The sequence below is a fragment of the Lichenostomus cassidix genome, chromosome 3 (assembly GCF_008360975.1).
Source record: "Lichenostomus cassidix isolate B80296 chromosome 3, HeHo_3.0, whole genome shotgun sequence".
Taxonomy (NCBI): domain Eukaryota; kingdom Metazoa; phylum Chordata; class Aves; order Passeriformes; family Meliphagidae; genus Lichenostomus; species Lichenostomus cassidix.
The window spans coordinates 27,885,546-27,903,331 of record NC_139483.1 but is presented as its reverse complement, the minus strand read 5'-3'; the positions used below and the strand labels follow the sequence as shown (position 1 = coordinate 27,903,331).

General features: G+C 41.0%; 1 protein-coding gene and 1 long non-coding RNA gene across 3 annotated transcripts in view; one reads left to right on the top strand and one right to left on the bottom strand.

Annotated features, from left to right (window-relative positions):
* LRFN2 (leucine rich repeat and fibronectin type III domain containing 2) overlaps positions 1 to 14,159 on the bottom strand; it is a 146,964-nt gene extending 132,805 nt beyond the window's left edge. Inside the window, exons 1-2 of one of the 2 annotated variants that reach the window (XM_085055057.1) lie at positions 13,795 to 14,159; positions 13,069 to 13,275 (exon numbers count right to left, since the gene is read on the bottom strand). The gene's annotated coding sequence lies outside the window, so the exon portion shown is untranslated. Of the gene's footprint in view, positions 1 to 13,068; positions 13,663 to 13,794 lie in introns of those variants that run through there. The other variant, XM_085055058.1, reaches the window with a different exon arrangement.
* LOC146439341 (uncharacterized) overlaps positions 1 to 17,786 on the top strand; it is a 560,563-nt gene that overhangs the window by 457,572 nt on the left and 85,205 nt on the right. The window lies entirely within an intron of this gene.

Here is a 17,786-nt window from a genome sequence, read left to right as displayed (position 1 = left end):
TGCAAGCTAGAAAGTACAGAAAGACATCTCACCAAATAAGGAGATGTTTGTGGCATCAGCTAAAATCCCTTCCTTCTGCTATTCTACTTCATTATACAGTAAAATAAATAAAATCATGAATGAATCATCACCTAAAAACTCTCAGGAAATCACAAATCACATGTTTATTGATGACACAGTGAGTAAACCATCTATATTTAATAACTACTGCTCTTCTTACTTCTCTTATGGATTATGTGTGCTAATCACCCTGGTGGTTTTTGAATATTTATTATTGTTTTTGTCTCTGCTGTAGTCATATATTAGAAGCTTTCACATCAAGAAGAACAAGTAAACATGCTGCTGCTGACTGTATTATGAGGGGAGCTAGAGTGGGACATTAAAATGAAGTTTTTCACAGGCAGTGTATCTTCATTCAGCTGAATGTCATGGGAGATGAAGCATGTCCAAGTAGTTATGGGAATTATCAGGGCAGCTAACAGACACAGAGGACCATCATCCTGTTTTGGGGAACTGAGGTTTGGATGGCTGAGACTGGATTGCTGTCCACAGTAGAAGGGACTAATTGCAATTCAGACAAACTGCACCAAATGTGAAATGTGCATCACCGAATGTGATCCACAGCTGCAGTGCAGAACTTTACTGGGTTTGATGGCATTTTTTGTTTGTTTGTCAGTGTAAGCTTAAAGCCAGTCCTGTTAGAGCAATAAGAAAAATTTTGTTTAAGGGACTTAGGATTTCTTTTTCTGAGTTTTTCATAAGTAATTCTAGATCTTGTAAAGTATATCTTGTAAATTCATAAGTAATTCTAGATCTTGTAAAGTATAAATGCTACTTTTTTTTCCATATGAACCATTTATGAACAGTTTGCATTTTTCCTCTATGAATAACTAAATCAATGATCTTAGGTCACCTGAGATTTCTGATTTTGCTAGACTGACCATTTTCACTACTAGAGGGTGAGATTATGTTTATCTACAGAATGAGGACAGAGAGGTGAGAGGTTCTTGCCCTCTTCATCTGTAAACTAAAGGAATAAGTCAGCAATGAGCTGACATAAATTGCCTCCTCCAGAACTTCAGCTGAAATAAGGAGTACTAAAAATTAAGAGGCAAAATAAATATTAGGTGTTGTACAATAAAAGCAGAAACGTTGTACATGTAATATGAAGAAAAGTTTTCAGTCCATCACTGGAGTAAAATAATTAAATCATTTGAATCTTTCCTACTGTGAATTTAATCAGTAATTCAGTATGCCAATTCATGATAATAAGTAAAATATACATGAGGAAGAGTGGGTTTGCCTGGCTGTATGCTTGGATGATTTCTAGCATCCCAAGCAAGACAGAAAGCTTAGTGTAGCTATTTCTGCCTTTTTTTTTTTCTTTTTGTAATTCCAGTAGCTGGTATATCCATATCCTCCCAAATGACTAGTAAATAAGCACAGTGAAAATAAACAGGAAGATAATGCATGTCATGACTATTTTCTTCAACTCTGTTAAAGCATGTAAAAATGGTACAAAAGGGTTCAGTGGCTCCTACTTTAGCTAATGTGGTTTGGTTTTTTTTTTCAGTACTGTTTTCATAATAGTCTTGCTGAAAAGCCTAGATGAAGCTCTCCAGTGGGCTCACTTGTGTAGGCACAGCTCTCACTGGTGCTGCCCAGCTCTGGGATTTGATCTGTTTTCCATTCCACTGGTTTAGCACTACCTCACCATTGCCTCAGCCTCAGCAGGATGACTCCCAGCTTGATAGTTGGCCTGACCAGCAACTCTGCTGTAGACACTGTGATCACAGACCAGTTTAAGCCAAAACCCATGCGCCAATTTTCTCACTTATGGAATAGTAACACTATCCCAATTCACATGAAAAGCTCCAAGGATCAACTCATTACTATTTGCTCCAAGTACTGAGTGGAAGATGTGCTAAAAGAAAAGGGAGTGGTTTCTGCAGTGTCAGCATGCCAACATACAGTCTCAAAAAGCCCTGCACTCCAGCAAGATTTTCATATAAGCTATCAGGAACTCCTCATTCCCCTTTGGCATGGAGGAGAAAGATTAATCACATGTTAATGACAGTCCCTAACACCTTTAAAAGTGGAGTAGTTGCAGGTTCACTTTTACATATAAGAAAGTGTGAACCTCGCCCCACCCAGCAGCATTTTCACTGTGAAGGGCATTGAGCTGCCACAGGTGGCTCCTCTACCACAGGAAACTTTCTTACATTTCTCAGCTGCTTCTTTTACTTTTCAGCTATTACAGAGCATTGACAATTAACTCTTTTTAAAATTCATTGATGATCACTTGTGTCCCCTCTCACCCCTGTTGCTTCTGTACAAGTAATATTTCAGAGGTTAACTCAGAATTGGTGGTCTGCTTTGCCTTGGTACAAGCCTCCCACTCAAATACGAAATGTTTCTTGCCATTTTACCTTTGCATTGCCTGTCCTGTGAACCCTAAAGCAAATTAAGCATTTCTACACCCTGTTTTATTTGGAGAAGCCATTGAACTATCTGTTGTTCCCTATGTGCATAACCATCCACAAAGAACAGACCTACCAGGGCAGGAAAACAAAAAAATCACAAAGAAGGAAAAAAAAAAAATACCAAGACAAGCAGTGCTATCGCTGTGTGGCTATCAGCAATCCTAAAAATGTTAAGAAAGCACAATTTTAGCAGAAATTGCTAAAAAATTTTGACTTATATAGATTAGACTAATTATAATTTGAATAATATCTACTTTCCAAAAAATGCAGGAAGTTGTTTTCTGTAAAAATAGTACAGAATGCCACATTAAAGCTTTAAACATGATATAAAAGTTCAATTCCATTTAAAAACAAAGCCCATAAAAATTCCAGCAAAAAATACTTAAAAAGACAAAACAAATGAAGGTACTGTCAAATAATACACACACACCCCTCCTACAACAGACTCAGGAAGGTAATTTGGACAAAACTTATTCTCTAAAGAAAAAAGTTCATAGAATCATGGAATGGTTTGGGTTGGAAGGGACCTTAGAGATCATTTAACTCCAACCCCCGTGCCATGGATAGAGACACTTCCACTGGACCAGGTTGTTCAAAGCCCCATTCAACCTGGTCTTGAACACTTGCAGGGATGGGACATCCATTACTTCTCTTCCTGTGCCTTGCCACACTCACAGGGAAGAATTTTTTCCTAATATCTAATCTAAACCTGCCCTCTGCCCCTTGTCCTGTCACTACATGGCCTTGTAAAATGTCCCTCTCCATTCTTCTGGTAGGCTCCCTTCAGATAGTGAAACACCACAACCATGTCATCGTGAGACCTTCTCTTTTCCAGGCTGAACAATCCCAATTTCCTCAACCTTTCCTTATAGGACAGGCACTCCATCCCTCTAGTCAACTTGGTGGCCTTCCCATGGACTCCCTCCACCAGGTCCATGTCCTTCCTGTGCAGGGACCCTAGAGCTGGATGCAGAGCTCCAGGTGGGGCCTCACCAGAGCAGAGCAGAGGAGCAGAATCTCCTCCCTCCCCTGCTGCCCACACTGCTTTGGATGCAGCCCAGGACACATTTGACTTTCTGGGCTGTGAGTGCTCATTGCTGGGTCATGTCCAGCCTCTCCTCCACCTGCACCCCCAGGTTCTTCTCCCCAGGGCTGCTCTTGATCTGTTCGTCCCCCACCCTGTGTTGATATCAGGGTTGCTCCAATCCAGACGCAACACCAGCACTAGATCCTGTTAAACCTAATGAAATTCCCATGGCCCCACTTCTCAAGCTTGTCCAGGTCCCAGGCTGACTGGTAATTCTTCACCAGCTCTCATTAAGGTATGTGTCTCCTTTTGTTGTCACAGGTACTTCCCTGAGTGAATTCTTCACCTTCAGTAACCTATAAACACTTTATAAACCCCAGTATTGTTAAAAATACATTTTTTGAGCTGACTTAACATTTTTTATTTAAACAGGAAGAAGATCTTGTTTTTTAGTTGGACTTATTTCACCTTTCCAAAAACATTCAATGAGTCTGAAGTAGTAACTTAATTATGGAAGCATTTAATTTCAAATGACCATTTCCATTTTAGAAGTGACCTAATGTATGATTTACGAAGGGGAAAACCTTTCCAAAACTAAGCAAACTGGGAGTTGTTTTCCCTTTTTCTTTTCAGTCAACTGTGGGCTTTTGCAAACCTTAGTAAGTCCTGCAAAGATTGTTTCTTGCAGGCCTACTTTGTCTTGAAGACCTAAGCCTTAGTTGCAAGGTTATGCTTCTTTCCTCAGTTTTTTTTTTCCACAAACAAATGAAAACATTTTAATGCATGTGTATGTCAAAGGGGCTGTTGCTGCCATTCCTTTCCCTTGTGAGATGCCAGGATTTACTGGATATCAATACTAAAATGCACTTACTGTGGTACAGTCTACATTTTTTTAAATTAATTTTTAATGGCAGTTAGAAGTATCAATTTTAAAAACATGTTTGTTATGATGCAATTCTTACTTTATTTTTTGTTTCATCCCAGCATACTGCTGCTTCTCTGAATGACTGAAACACTTGAAAGCATGGACATTTGAATATCACACTAGTCAAAGAATCTCAAAAAAATTAATGGGAATCCCAGTGACCAATTTCAGTTAATGTCGTCCAAAGCTTGGCATTCATCAACAGAATTATAAGGAATCAACTTTCTCCTGAGTATCAATTTACAAAGGCCTACCAATAAGCAAAAATATCCTTTTCTTGTGTGAGGTAAATGTGATTTTACTATGTGATGCCCTATAAGCATTCAGTGATATCTGCTATTCCATGACATGATCAAACAAAAAGAACTGTGTGTTGGCAAGGTAAATGTTTTTTTTTCTAGTTTCTGGTAAGACTAGAGAAATAAAACCAAACAAACAAACAAACAAATTTTTTTAAGAAAATAATGGAACAATAGAAGGACTGCAAAACACATTGCAAAATAAATTTATAGCTACAGGAGAAATTATTTTGAAACAAAGTGAAAATTATTCTGAGAATGACAATCTAAGATCCCATATTCTTTCCAAAGAGCTTTCAGATAATGTTTTGTTTAAATATTGGAAAGGCATTGAAAATTTAATCAGGAGTTGAAGGAATTGAAGCAAAGGTCCAAAACTGTGTTATTTTGTTCTTAAATGTTTTTGCCACCTATGACTAAAGTCTCTGCACACACATGGTATAACCAGCTTGGGACAGGAACACACCCCAGCTTCCCATCTTGGAATACTGCAACTGAAGAAACAGCCTTCTGAAAACAGACCTGATTTGCTGCAGAAGTGAAGCCTCAAACTGCAATTTGCCTTTTACCCAAGCTAGCAAGACAAGACATATTTAGGAAGAACAGCTGGCTGCAGACTTCATTTTTGCTCTTCATGTACTTGTCAATATAAAGAAAAGAGAGGAATGATTGTGAGAAATGTGACTGCAACTACACAATGCACTAAACTTGGGAGGCTTTTTATTTAGGATTTCCTAAAAGATACTTGATTTGTATAACAGGACTTTTGTGGAATACTGTACTTTTAACATATGCATTAAGCTCATCACCATTTCATGATAAAACAACACCTGCTATTAAAAAGAAGTTGAAAGCAATTCCTTAAAATGAACATAATTAGACTAACATAAAATAAGCACAAAAGTGCTGTAAGAAATAGAAAGAGAGGGCGCAGCCTAGCACAGCCTAACAAAGACCTTGTTCTCAGGTTTTTCTCCAGTGTGTGGTGAGATGGTGGTGTAAGGACTGCTGCATCTGTGCATGCAAAGTCTACCCCAACCAGGGCTCAGTTTCACTTAGGTCACCACACAATCTCTCTGTGATTTAATGCTAACTACAGCAGCATGGAATAGCAGGATGTGTCAAATGAGAGGACGAGATCAATGAGCTGTGCTGGAAAGGACTGCAGCAGCTGTTACTTGGCCCGAGGGCATTATTTATTTTTAAATGTAAATCCTATGGCTGAGATAGAATGTGGCATAACTTTGATTTTTCCATTCTATGGTAGGACACTGATGTACGATAGAAGTCACCAGTGCACAAAAATTCACCACGTCCTATCTGATCAGCCTTCTTGCAGGAGGATGGATTTCTTCCTTTTCTCAGCATAGTCTGAAATGTAGCAATGTTTCCTGAGCCACAGACCCACAGGGTCATCAGAGACCTTTGTTTTGTTGTTCATAGCATTAAACAGGTGAAAAAGTTGTCAAAGAGGTAAATAAAAACACTGAGAGGGGCATGAAATGCAGCCATTACACATCCAGCACAGAAGAGACAGATCTCAGCCCGTCAGTTGCACTCTTTCTGGAAAAAATATCATAAGAAGATGGACCTGGCATATTTTAGAGGGTCTCTCACAATAACTTGAAAGCTTGTTGCTAGGTTCGACTAAGAATGGAGTGGTTATAAGTATTAGCTGATGATGAGAAACTCTTTGTGTTCAGTTCTGAGGAAAAATAAAAAAAAATCACTTCCTCTTTCAACTCACTGATCGAGGAAGGTGAAACAAAGATCGAGACAACAGAAACAAATGCACAAAGGGCTTGAGTACATTTTCTCATGTTCACCAAAAGGCTAAAACAGGTTAGATGTGAAAAACACAAAAACCTGCAGTGGCTGAGGAAGGTATCAGCTATGTACAGTGTGACCAAAGACACACTAGTCTGTCTCTAGCCCAGCCTGGTACTCTGGCTCACTGGCAAAAAGCATCATACAAATAATTAAAGAGACAGAAACATCTTCTTAGCTGTACCACAGCTGATTTTTCTTTCTCTCTTTCCCTGTATCCTACCCAGATTTCTCCAGTTTTTCTCCAAATGCAACTCTCTTTGCCCTCAGGGTTTTTACTCTCATGAATATCCATCAGGCTTCTCTTCTCTGCTCTGACTCTGACCAGTTCCCTCCAGTTCAAGTGAAACTGCTGTCACCCACCCTTGGATATGAAGGAAAATGCTATTAATTGATGCCCCTGAAACCTCCCACCAGCCAGAGGCCCATCAGGTCCAGTCAGGGTAGGGTGCTGGGAGACCATGGACAAGAGAAAGCTCATTCTCTGTGAGACTCCTGGCCACACAATGTAACTGTGAAGACCATGAACAACCTTCCCCCTCATCTCAAGAAGGTATCCCTGCTCAAATGCATCTGGGGAGTGATGAACAGAAGATGTAGCAGAGCTAATAAGGAAAGGTCAGACTGTCCTTCCAAAGTGGGTATCAACTGAAGCATTCATGGCTCAGTGGGCTACTTGGTCATGTGAACTGGGATTAGAAAATACTCATATGTCACAGAGTAATTTGTGAAATTTCAGGTATAATTGCAAGCTATTTTGATTATAGGCAGCTTTCAAAAACACCCCAAAATCAGAATAAAACAAAAACCCTTTATCCTCTTTGCTATGAGAGTTTCTGGGAGCAAACACATCCTCACATTTTTCTACTGAACATTTCCAGAGGAGATAAGTTATCTGACCTGACAACAGGGAGAAAGTGCAGTCAATAGTTTGGAGAGCAAGTAATCAATGTTGTACCCTTATTTAAAAACCGATATACAGTAAATATCTGCCAGCAGCAGTGATAACATTCACTTACACTGAAGATAACTCATACAAGATGCCAACTAGTTCTCAGTTTAGGAAACCAACAAAATGGTCTCAGTCCAGATAATTTATTTCCTATCAATACAGTTTGGCCTTTCTCTTTCTTAGTTTAATATACTTCTTTCACATCCAAACCATGCAGAGCTTTCTAAGTATCACATGTGTTTAACTATTCACAGGAATATTCACAAAGGGAAGGCAATCAAGTGTCTACTGAAATAATTGGGAAGGTTTTGATTTTTATCTCTAAGGAGACAGACATTTGTTATTGGCTACTTTTAAACCAGACAGAGAATGCTGAACAAGCCATGACAAGCATTTTTTTTCTCTTGACTTTTCCTTTTGCCATTTGACTGCTCATTGTTTTCATTCTGTACTGAAAGAGCAGTACATTTTTTAAAGGCTGTTAACGGAGGAATCGAATATAAATCCTGGTACAGTCAGTTCTTCCTTTCTAGCACCCATTCAGGTGCTGCTCCTTCACTGATATCACAGCCTATCCATCCTGCCACTGCAGCAGATGATGTGGCATGTTGAAGACATCCTCTTTTCCTTTCCTGTTCTTAATTTTTATCTTTAGGCTGTAACAAAAGGAGGATTACTCATTCTGACCGACATGCACACTGAAGGTTTTCTGAGGAGCTTAGACATGACAAAAGAATGGCTGAGGGCTCTTGGTAGCTGGTGCCATTTTGAGCCCCTTGCTCCTCAGCCTGTCAGAGCAAATTGCTTCTCTGAAGGCAGAAGAGGAAAAATTCCTTATTTCTTCACCAATGCATTCATTTCCTCCAATATCAAAGGTGCCTGGTCACCACAATCCATGTGATTTGATCACATTTATGTTTTCCATAGTCTTTCCTTCTCCCACCTAAGTCAGTTCAAAATCTACAGTCCTAACAGGACAACTGCAGCAATTTGTCTCAGTCCTGCACAAAAAGACCTATGCACCACCCTGACCTACCTCTTCTGGTTTCAGGAAAAGAGTCACTCTGGTGATACTCTGCACCAGTGCCACACACGTGTTTTCCAGGGATTTTCAGTGCAACATTAGCGCTATCAAAATAGACAAGATGCTTTCAGCCATCTGAAATAGACAAGATGCTTTCTGTTGATTTTATCCTTAATCCAGCTTCTGTTCTGCTCAGTACCTGCCTTGCTATGCACCGGGATGCACCAGCCCTACCTCTCATCTTCTGACCAACCATTGTCCAGGACTCTGGATTTACTGCTATTCCAGGACCCTCTCCTTATCTCACCTCTTTCCATAACCCCACAGTGGCAGCAGATCTGTCGGAGGATTAGAGACAAGTTCCTTCCTGAGGTGTGATTAGCAGAAGCCTCCTAAATGCTCTGTTGTACTGCTTGTATTATTGCTGAAGCCATCCCCTCCTACCTGCTGTTATTCAGCTGCCATATCCTCTCAGCACATACATTTTCCATAGCTGGAAGAATGATTTCAAAAGCAGGCTCTCAGAGGCTTTGATATCTCACAGCACTTGTTGTCAAGACACCCCTAGAATAATCCCATTTGGTCAAATAAATTGACTGCCAGGTAAGGGTTGACACATAAAAGTTTTCTGGTCCCTTGAGTAGAAAAGAAAATGTCTACACTTTCCTGTTCCCAAACTGAAAGTATGCAAGCCTTCTAATGAGCCAGAAATGTTTAATTCCAGTTCAACTCACATATTTGCTTGTCATTTAGCAAAATGGGATTTTATGATCAAGTTGCATATGAATTATTTTCAGTTTCCATACAAAATGCATGAACTGGAAAGAAATAATAAAATTTATCTTCCAGAAAGAATGTAAGATGAGGTGTTCTGGAAATTTGCTCCTACAGTTTTTCAGTCAGGAAATTCATCAGACTGACCATTTCCCAATCATGTTTCTTTCTGTTTAAAATATTTTTTTCCTGTGAGAAACAAAAACATTTATACTGAAAAACTCCCACTCAGGTCTGCTTTCTATGTAGGTCAATAGTGATTCTGCATGGGACCAGACCCTGACAGCACATCTTTTCCCTTTCTCCCATGTTTTCAAATCAGCATTTTTCTAAGTGAAAAGATGTTTTCTGACTTTTACTGCTGCTGCTCATTTTAGATGCTGAATTTGGTATTCTGGATTCGTCACCAATGTTTTTCCATAAAGATGAGGATGTCATCAGAGACCCATATCATGGGCAAGACAAAGCAAATGACAGGAAGAGAGAAAAATTGGAAACAATGTCATGTAAATATCGCTGATCCAAGGGATGCAGAAATACTTCTAAATAACTTGACCTTTTCCCAGTTGTTCATGTGACATCACTTTGGGCCTTCTAATGCCATATTTACATATGTTAATTTCATGCCAAGCTTTGTCAGTCACTCATGCAGGAGGTGATTTGTGTTCCTAATATCAGAAGTATCACTTACAGGCTTTCCTCCCTCTGTGCATCCTGGGTGGAGCTGGGCTGGGCAGAGAGTAACAGCTGGCCCTTCACTGCAGCTCTGCATCACACTGATCTGTGATTTGTGGGGTTTGTTGTGACCCTAGTGTACTCAGATGAAGCCTTTTGTCACAAGTTTCAGTCGATAACCGGGAGCTGCTCAGTCCCTTGCAAGCACATGTGGCCTCTGGATGCTGACAGAGAAAATCCCAGCCCCTTGGTGAGATCCTTGGGTGCTACAGTCAAATTCTACACGGTAAAAGCAAAGAGGAAACAAGGAACACAGCAATGGCTTATTTGGTGGTGGGCAGTAAATTCCAGAGTCATCTGGACTAGTTTGAAGGAGCCACAGATGTCTTCCTTTAAAAAGAGTGTTACTGCTTTTCAGTCCAGTACCTAGAGGACAATTAGCCTCTCCACAAAAACAAACTCACGACAGCACAATTGGATAAACAGAAAGAGAGTAAGGCTGAGTGCTCAGACCAGAAAAAAAAAGACTGAGTGCACACTTGGAACAAATTTCCCCTCTTCTCCCACAGGTGATCTTTGTAGGTCAAGGCAGAAATGCATTAGCAATGCAAAATGGGATTTGGGAGTGAAGAGGCACTGTCATCATCCCCTCCCTCCCCTCGGTGAGGGTGGGTAGCAAATGCAGCCTCAAGGGCTTTCAGTCCACAACCCCTCAGCAGGGAGTTAAGTCACTTGGAGAATATTCCTGCCCACTACCAGTTAAACCTTGATAATTTTGAATCAGCCTCCCATTTTGTTTTTCTGCCAGCAAGGGCAAAAAAAAAAAAAAAAAAAGAAGGGGGGATGGAGGCGAATCAGATGGGTCCATAATCATTACATTGCAAACTTCAGTCAGTGGCCAGATTCCTCTGCAAAGAGGGGGAGCAGAAGCACTCGGACTGGGATTGCCAGGGAGCTGTCAGCTCGAGTCCACCTGAGCAGCAGGCAGAGCAGAGACCACAGGGCAACGCTACATGTGCCATTCGTACCTCCCGTTGGGAAAAATGTCCAATTATGGCCCAATTTAAATTTAAACAAGAAGCACTAATGCTGTGATGTGCAGCATGGGCCAGGGAGGAGAGCAGCAAACGGGCTTTGAGGCTGGGTCACATTTCTCACCCTTTCTGGTGCACCAAGGGGTGCCAGCCTGCCTGCCTGCCAGTGCCCTGCCCAGCCAGGTACTGGGCACACCCAGCCCAGAGTTACCCTAAAGAAACCAGAGTTGTGCTGGGGAAAGCAGGGCAGACCCTGTCTGTGATCCAAGAGGTGATACACATCTTTGCTGGGTTTCATGGGTTAAATTGGCTTGACTCGGCTTGGTTTTTTTTGCTTCCCGTCCCCTGGCATTGCTTATTTTCTGCATCCCCTCTCTCCCCAGGAATTAGAAGCAGTTTTGGGGAAGGTTTGGAGCTCTTGTTCGTGCCGCTGCGACACGGCAGCTCCGAGCAGAGCGCACATGAGAAGCGCTCTGTTGTGCTCAAGTGGTGATCTGCGGGCAATGCAAACTCACCACAGAACAGAGCAAGCTGTAAACAAGGAGACTGCAACCAGCCTGAAACACGGCAAGAGTGAAAGTAATTATCTCTCTCTTCCTTCTCACCACAAGCCCAAATTTGCCTTAGTAGAGACTCTGTGCACAGCAAGGTCCAATTGGAAATTGATCCCCTGCATGGCAATGTTTCCCCTTTCTGGAGGGACAGAAAATCCCCATGATCATTGTGTTGCATCTGCTGGACTTACCCATGATGAACATTGTATAATAAAGTTAGGAGATGTCAATTTAATTACCTGTGACTTTCTAGACTGAAATGATGCTTACTGTTTCCCTGCCTCTTCTCATCAAAAGAGTTTTTCTGTCATATTAATCCCAAGGATGGGATAGATAAAATAAGCCTTATTCTTCTCAATATCTCCATAGCACTGCCCCAAAAATCCTAGATCAGCTAGTCTGAAAAGAAAAAATTATTCTTGCTTTAAATCAATGTTATTTGTACTCTTTTGTGTAGGTAGGAGTTACCCAGTTTAAGAGCTCTTCCTTACATACACTACCACAAATGACCATTTTACATTTCCAGTTACTAATCTACTGTACTGGGACTTGTTGACTTCACTGCTGATTTCTTCTACCCCATTAGTTCCTTTCTTGTTTTATTCAGTCATGCACTTGCTTCATGTCCCAAAAGTGTGCAATGTCCATGCAAATTAGAGACTCAGTTTCCATTTTGCTATTTCTTGTACTGTGCTGCCACTCAGATGCTTCTCCCACCCCAATTCTCAGCACATTTAATCTTGCTGAGAGCATATATGTCTGCTGACGTCAGACAGACATGACATAGCATATACCTGTTTGTGTGCCCCATCCCCCACATGCCCACCTTGCCAGCTCTGGATGTCCATCACCAGTGGCATCACCTCACCAAGAACAGCAGCTTCTGTGCCAGCAGACACTGGAGTGGGTGCCCACTGCCCCTCCACACCCCTCACTCCCTTCCCTTCTCTAGCTCTTCCTATGCCTTCTGCTCCTTCACATGACAGTTGCCAAGGTCCCCACACTTCTACTGTGTGGTTTTATATACAGCAGAGTTGATCTGTCCAGCAAAGTTCTCCCTTAGCTTTGCAGGATTTACTAATTCCTCAGAAAGCTGAAATTACTTTCACAGTTTCACTCCATTCCTCAATTCTTCCTTTATTTGAAATCAAATTATTATCCTTTCCTTTAAGCATCCTTCCATCACTGTTTAAAAACTATCATTAAAAAATCCTACTAACTCTTAAAAAAATACTCTTTTTGAAGTGCCTTTTCATACCAAGAGAAGGAGAAACCAAATTGAGATCCATTACTCTACGTGAATAATTTTATCTAAGCTAACATGAAAAGGGAGATAAAGTTATACATTTCTCCAATGCTTTAAGATGCACGACTGAGATATTCTTTTGCCATCAGAGATAACTGTCTATAAAATATTTTGGATACATATCTATATATAGTTTATGTTATAACTATACAGTTTATACATATATATGAAAAAAAAAGTGCACTTACCTTTGAGAAGTAACATTTATCCCAGGTTTGGTAAAATAATCTCAGACAGGCACTTAGACCTTCTTTCTATTCCATGCATCCTTTTTTCAAAAGAAGATAGAATCAGAAAAATCCCAGTTGATCTCTAGCAAACCAAAATGCAGACAAGATTGTTTGTCAGATGCAGCCTGATTCAGTGAAGTCCGAGCGTGTGAATCCCTGAGACTTCTTGTTCAGTAATATCCAAAGCACAGAAAAAGGAAAGGGAAAAAAAAAAGAAAAATAATTTTTAAAAAAGTGAATAACTTGTTCTTTTCCTGTGTGGTTTAAAAAACCCAGTCTTGGAGGACTAAGCAGCCTGCAGGTTTTTCGAGCATTCTGATGCTAGTGCATCCCAAGGTAACACATGCATTTCAGCACTGCAAGTCTTCAAGTTCATACAAGCAAGCCCAGCTCCTCCGTGTGTGTGTGTGCTGGGCTGGGGGGCCGAGTTGTACCGCGGGGGGAAGAGACACGGGGAGATACAGGCACACACAGTCACGCAGAGATGGGAGAAGGAAAAACAGCAAAGTGGAGTGATCTCACAAAGTGCTCTAGATGGCAGAGCCTGCACGGCTTGTAAGACAAGCAATGTGCACACACCGAAAAAAAAAAAAAAAAAAAAAAAAAGAGAGAGAGGGAAAAAAAAAAGATAGAGAATGAAAAACCCGAGAGAACTAGCAGGCAGCTTCAGGAATTTCTTCTTACCTCTTCTGACGATGCAAGATACAGCAAGTGCTTCGTGCTGCATAGGAATCCGTGCAAGCACGACTCAGTCAGACCCCTCACTTCTGAAATAAACAAATAGGTAGCAAAGGAAAGAGAAGAAAACCAGAAACCAGATGAAACACGGGTACAAAAAGAAGCTAATAAACAAGCAAGAGTGTCAGGGAGGAGCCTTGAGTGGGCAGAAGGCAAATTGTTGGTACAGAAAGAGGCATCCAAACTCCTGGTCCTAACACAGATTGGCTCTGTAATTATGTGGCAAAGCAGTGCCCTCTAAGCCATTGCGTAATAATAGAAACCTAAGCTGTGTAGACACAGCCTGACATGCTAAATCCTCGGGAGCTACACTCAACATTTGTCAGTAGGAAGCCTGTCAGTTCTCTGGGGGCGGAGGAAGAGGAGGGAAAAGGGAAGGGGAGAGAAATTTTACTGCAAAATGCAGAAGCTGCAGTTGCAAAGAGCTCTCAGGTGGTTCTGATGCTTGAAATGTTATAGTGGAAGTCATTTACATCTGTATCGGTAGGGGAAAATATAGGTAAACACTATGTGGTGATTAGAGACAGAGTTCAGCTGTGGATTTGGCAATGCTGTGTTAATGGTTGAGTTTGATGATCTCAAAAGTCTTTTCTGACTTAAACAATTCTATGATTCTAATAGCACTGTCAGCTCCATTAATGCTATTTAATACTGGAAACAATATTCCCTTGCTATGTTTTTGAAACTTAAATGACAAAGAGTAGAACATACTATTATTTCTAGTGCTGGTGCTGAGAAAGTAGTAGTAGTTTTCCCTTGCATTAAATGGTATTGCAGTGTCTAAATAAAACCTGAATTGAGGTAAAAGAACTCAGGAGGGTTGAGCAGCCTTTCCTGTTTACCAGTAGGTCTCTCTCTCTCCAGCCTTCCTGACACAGAGATATTCATTTTCTTCTGCCTCTCTTGATTGAAGAGGTTACTAGACAGAACCAGGGAAAAGATGAGCTCTGACTATACAAGGGGAGGAAAAAATCCAGCTTGTTCAACTTACCACACACCACTATCAACGGAATGAACAATTAATAATGCTCATGTAAGGAATTTAAAAAAAAAAACAACACAAAAAAAAACTCACAAAAACAAACCAAGAATGTGGCATCATTTTGCAGTGGAAATTTACCTGAAAACTGTGGCCCTGGATCACACCTATGGTCCATCTCATCCAGTGTCCTGTCTCTGGACAGTGATCAGTACCACACACCTCTGAGGAATCTGAATGAATTTGTGCCGGCAGGGCTAGACAACCAGGGCTAACCTGTTCGTGGGCAAAGCTTCTCCTTAATCCCTGTTCTTTAAAGATTAGTTAATGCACTGAGGCATGAGCAATGGAACAGTCTGCCTCTGCACATCCAGATTAAACATGTAAGGTCTGATTCTGAGGTCCTTTGTAGTTAGCGTAAAGTACACCTCTTTTAAGGCTCTTGAGATCTAACGAGTAAAATCTTCTGATGCTTTGTAAACATCCCAGTGTGAAAAAAGGCCAAGAGTTCAGAAAGAGCTGTAGTATTTCAATCTGAAGGATAAGAGGTATATTTTTATAGCCTAGTTACTCTCCTCATTTACTCCTTACTCCTGGTGGAATCATCAGATGTATTTCAAGAGGCCATCCAGTGTAGGCAGAAGAACCAGGTCCCCCAAAACCAATATGCAGGTATCAAATTTGGCCCCTAGAAAGTCAGACCAGACTGAACTGAAAAGTTTGAAGATGTTTTTGAGAATGATTGCATAGAGCAATACACTCTCTTTTTTTTGGAGGGGCAGATTCTGCTGCAAACTTTAGATCCCTCAGCGTTACCAGTCTCTCTCCTTTGACCTGTGCCTGCTGCATTCCCTGTGACTCTCTTTATATCCCTGAGGTGCAGGCTACACACATCACACATATGGCATCCAGACTGTGGTTAGATGAGGAAGGACTGCAGATAGAGCAGTTGCCTATTTTTCAGCCTATCCAGTTTTCCCTGGCTCTATGTGGGACAGTGCTGAAGGACTCTTCTTTCTTGGAAAGCCAAGAATTACCACAGTCAGTAATCTTACTGGGCACTGAAGGAAGTGGCCTAGCCAAAGGAAGACTTGAGAAGATGAAAGCTGCCAAACTAGGCGTTAAAATATTAAAAAATTACTTCATTTATAGATGACTGAAATATGAACTTAGGAAGCTAACTTTAAACATAACTCCTGGGAATCCTGGGCCAAGCATATTGGCTGGAAAATCAAATCAAAGCTCTAATCATGTCAGTGCCTTATAAAATAAATGTCAGTGCATCACAGACAGAGAAGACATCTCTTAATGACATCAGGAATTAATAATAGACTCTGAGACTAGTGTTTAAGAGTCTGATTTGAAAGCAAAGTATTGCTTGCAATGACAGAAATCAATGTATTCCACCAATGCACTCCAAAAAACTTCCAAAAATCTTTCACCAGCTACGGTTTTGACAGTGAAGATTCCCAAGATAAAATAAATGATACAACTCTGGAAAAAATAAAATCACCCAAAAAAAGATTTACATGAGGCTGTTGTGTGGTGAGTCCCCAATGTGTGAGGCCAGGATGCTTTCCAGATTTCTGTGATGCCCTTTAGAATTTAATCAGACTTCTCTGGTATTTACCCCTCAACATCTTCTCTGCACTAACTGTCCACAGTAGTTATATATAGCTTTGCTCTCAAGTAATGAGCCCCTCAGTGACTCAACAGCTTTCTTTCTTGGTCCTCCTAGCAGGCTACCACTTCCACTCATCCCTTTTGCTCAGGTCTCCTCTCTCTCCAATCCTGCCCCAGCTCACAGTCAGCCAACAAGGGTCCTTGAGCTACATCTGTTCTTATTTCCACCTCCACAGAAATCCCCTCACACCCAAAGAGCCACAAGAGAAGTCTTGTGCTGCCTAGGTTGTGATCGTTTCACAGGTCCGCAACACTTGCTCCTGAAAAGAACTGTCAAGGTTCAATTTTCCATTCTTGGCTTAGATCTAGAAAATACATGAGAAACAGGGATTACAGATGACTAACTTTTGCTCTGTGAATCTTGCTGAGCAGCTGAAGCTTTCAGTGACGCAGGAAATCCTGTGCCCCAACAGAATGCATAATTTCTCTGTGAAGAGAGACTCATAAAACTCATAAAGTCCTTAAAATCACATTCATACAAGTTTCCTTGTACAGTGGCAATCACCAAAAAGATATGGCTTGACACAGAAATTTCACAATTGAGATGCTCTGCTTTGACATACAGTGCCACATGCAACATCAAAACCTGAAGAAAACTGACCTAGGATAGCAGAGCGAGGCAAAAATAAATTGAGATGTTTTTGCAACTTCCAGGACAATTTCACCTGCTACAAACACCATTCTCCTTTCCAAGTCTAGCAGACAACACAGTGAAGCCTTTGGCCATCTGATTGACAGTACAATTTAGCATGTGCGTGTAGACATTGGTGATTCCCATTTCCTGCCCACTCCCTTCCAAACTGAAGTCAGCACTGGTCCACATGACTGTTAAATCAATGGCTGCCAATCAATTATGCTGATTGAAAGACAGTCTAAAATAGCTTTGGTCTGTGGCCCTACTGATGAAAAGAGTTGCCTGGAGCTGAATCCACCAGCTTTCAAACACTGGAGGTTTGGGAAAAGATTGTATATTTTTTGGGTGCTGTGCAGCTCAGCTCTTTACAAATCACTGAATATCTGTTTACACATGTATATGCCAGTACAAAATCTCCTTCTCACGTCCTCCACCCACACATCCCTCTGCTTTTAAAAGCAGCTCCAGCCAACAGACAAACTGAATGTGCTTTCTTTCAGCTTCTTGCATCTTAGCATGGGGAAAATTTGATCCAAATTTCTAGACCCAGAGATCCAACAGAGACCAGGTGCTGTTTCACAGTGCAGTGGAAGGAAAAGGGTTTTGAGGCTATTGATGAGACAAAAGCATCACAGAAGGTCC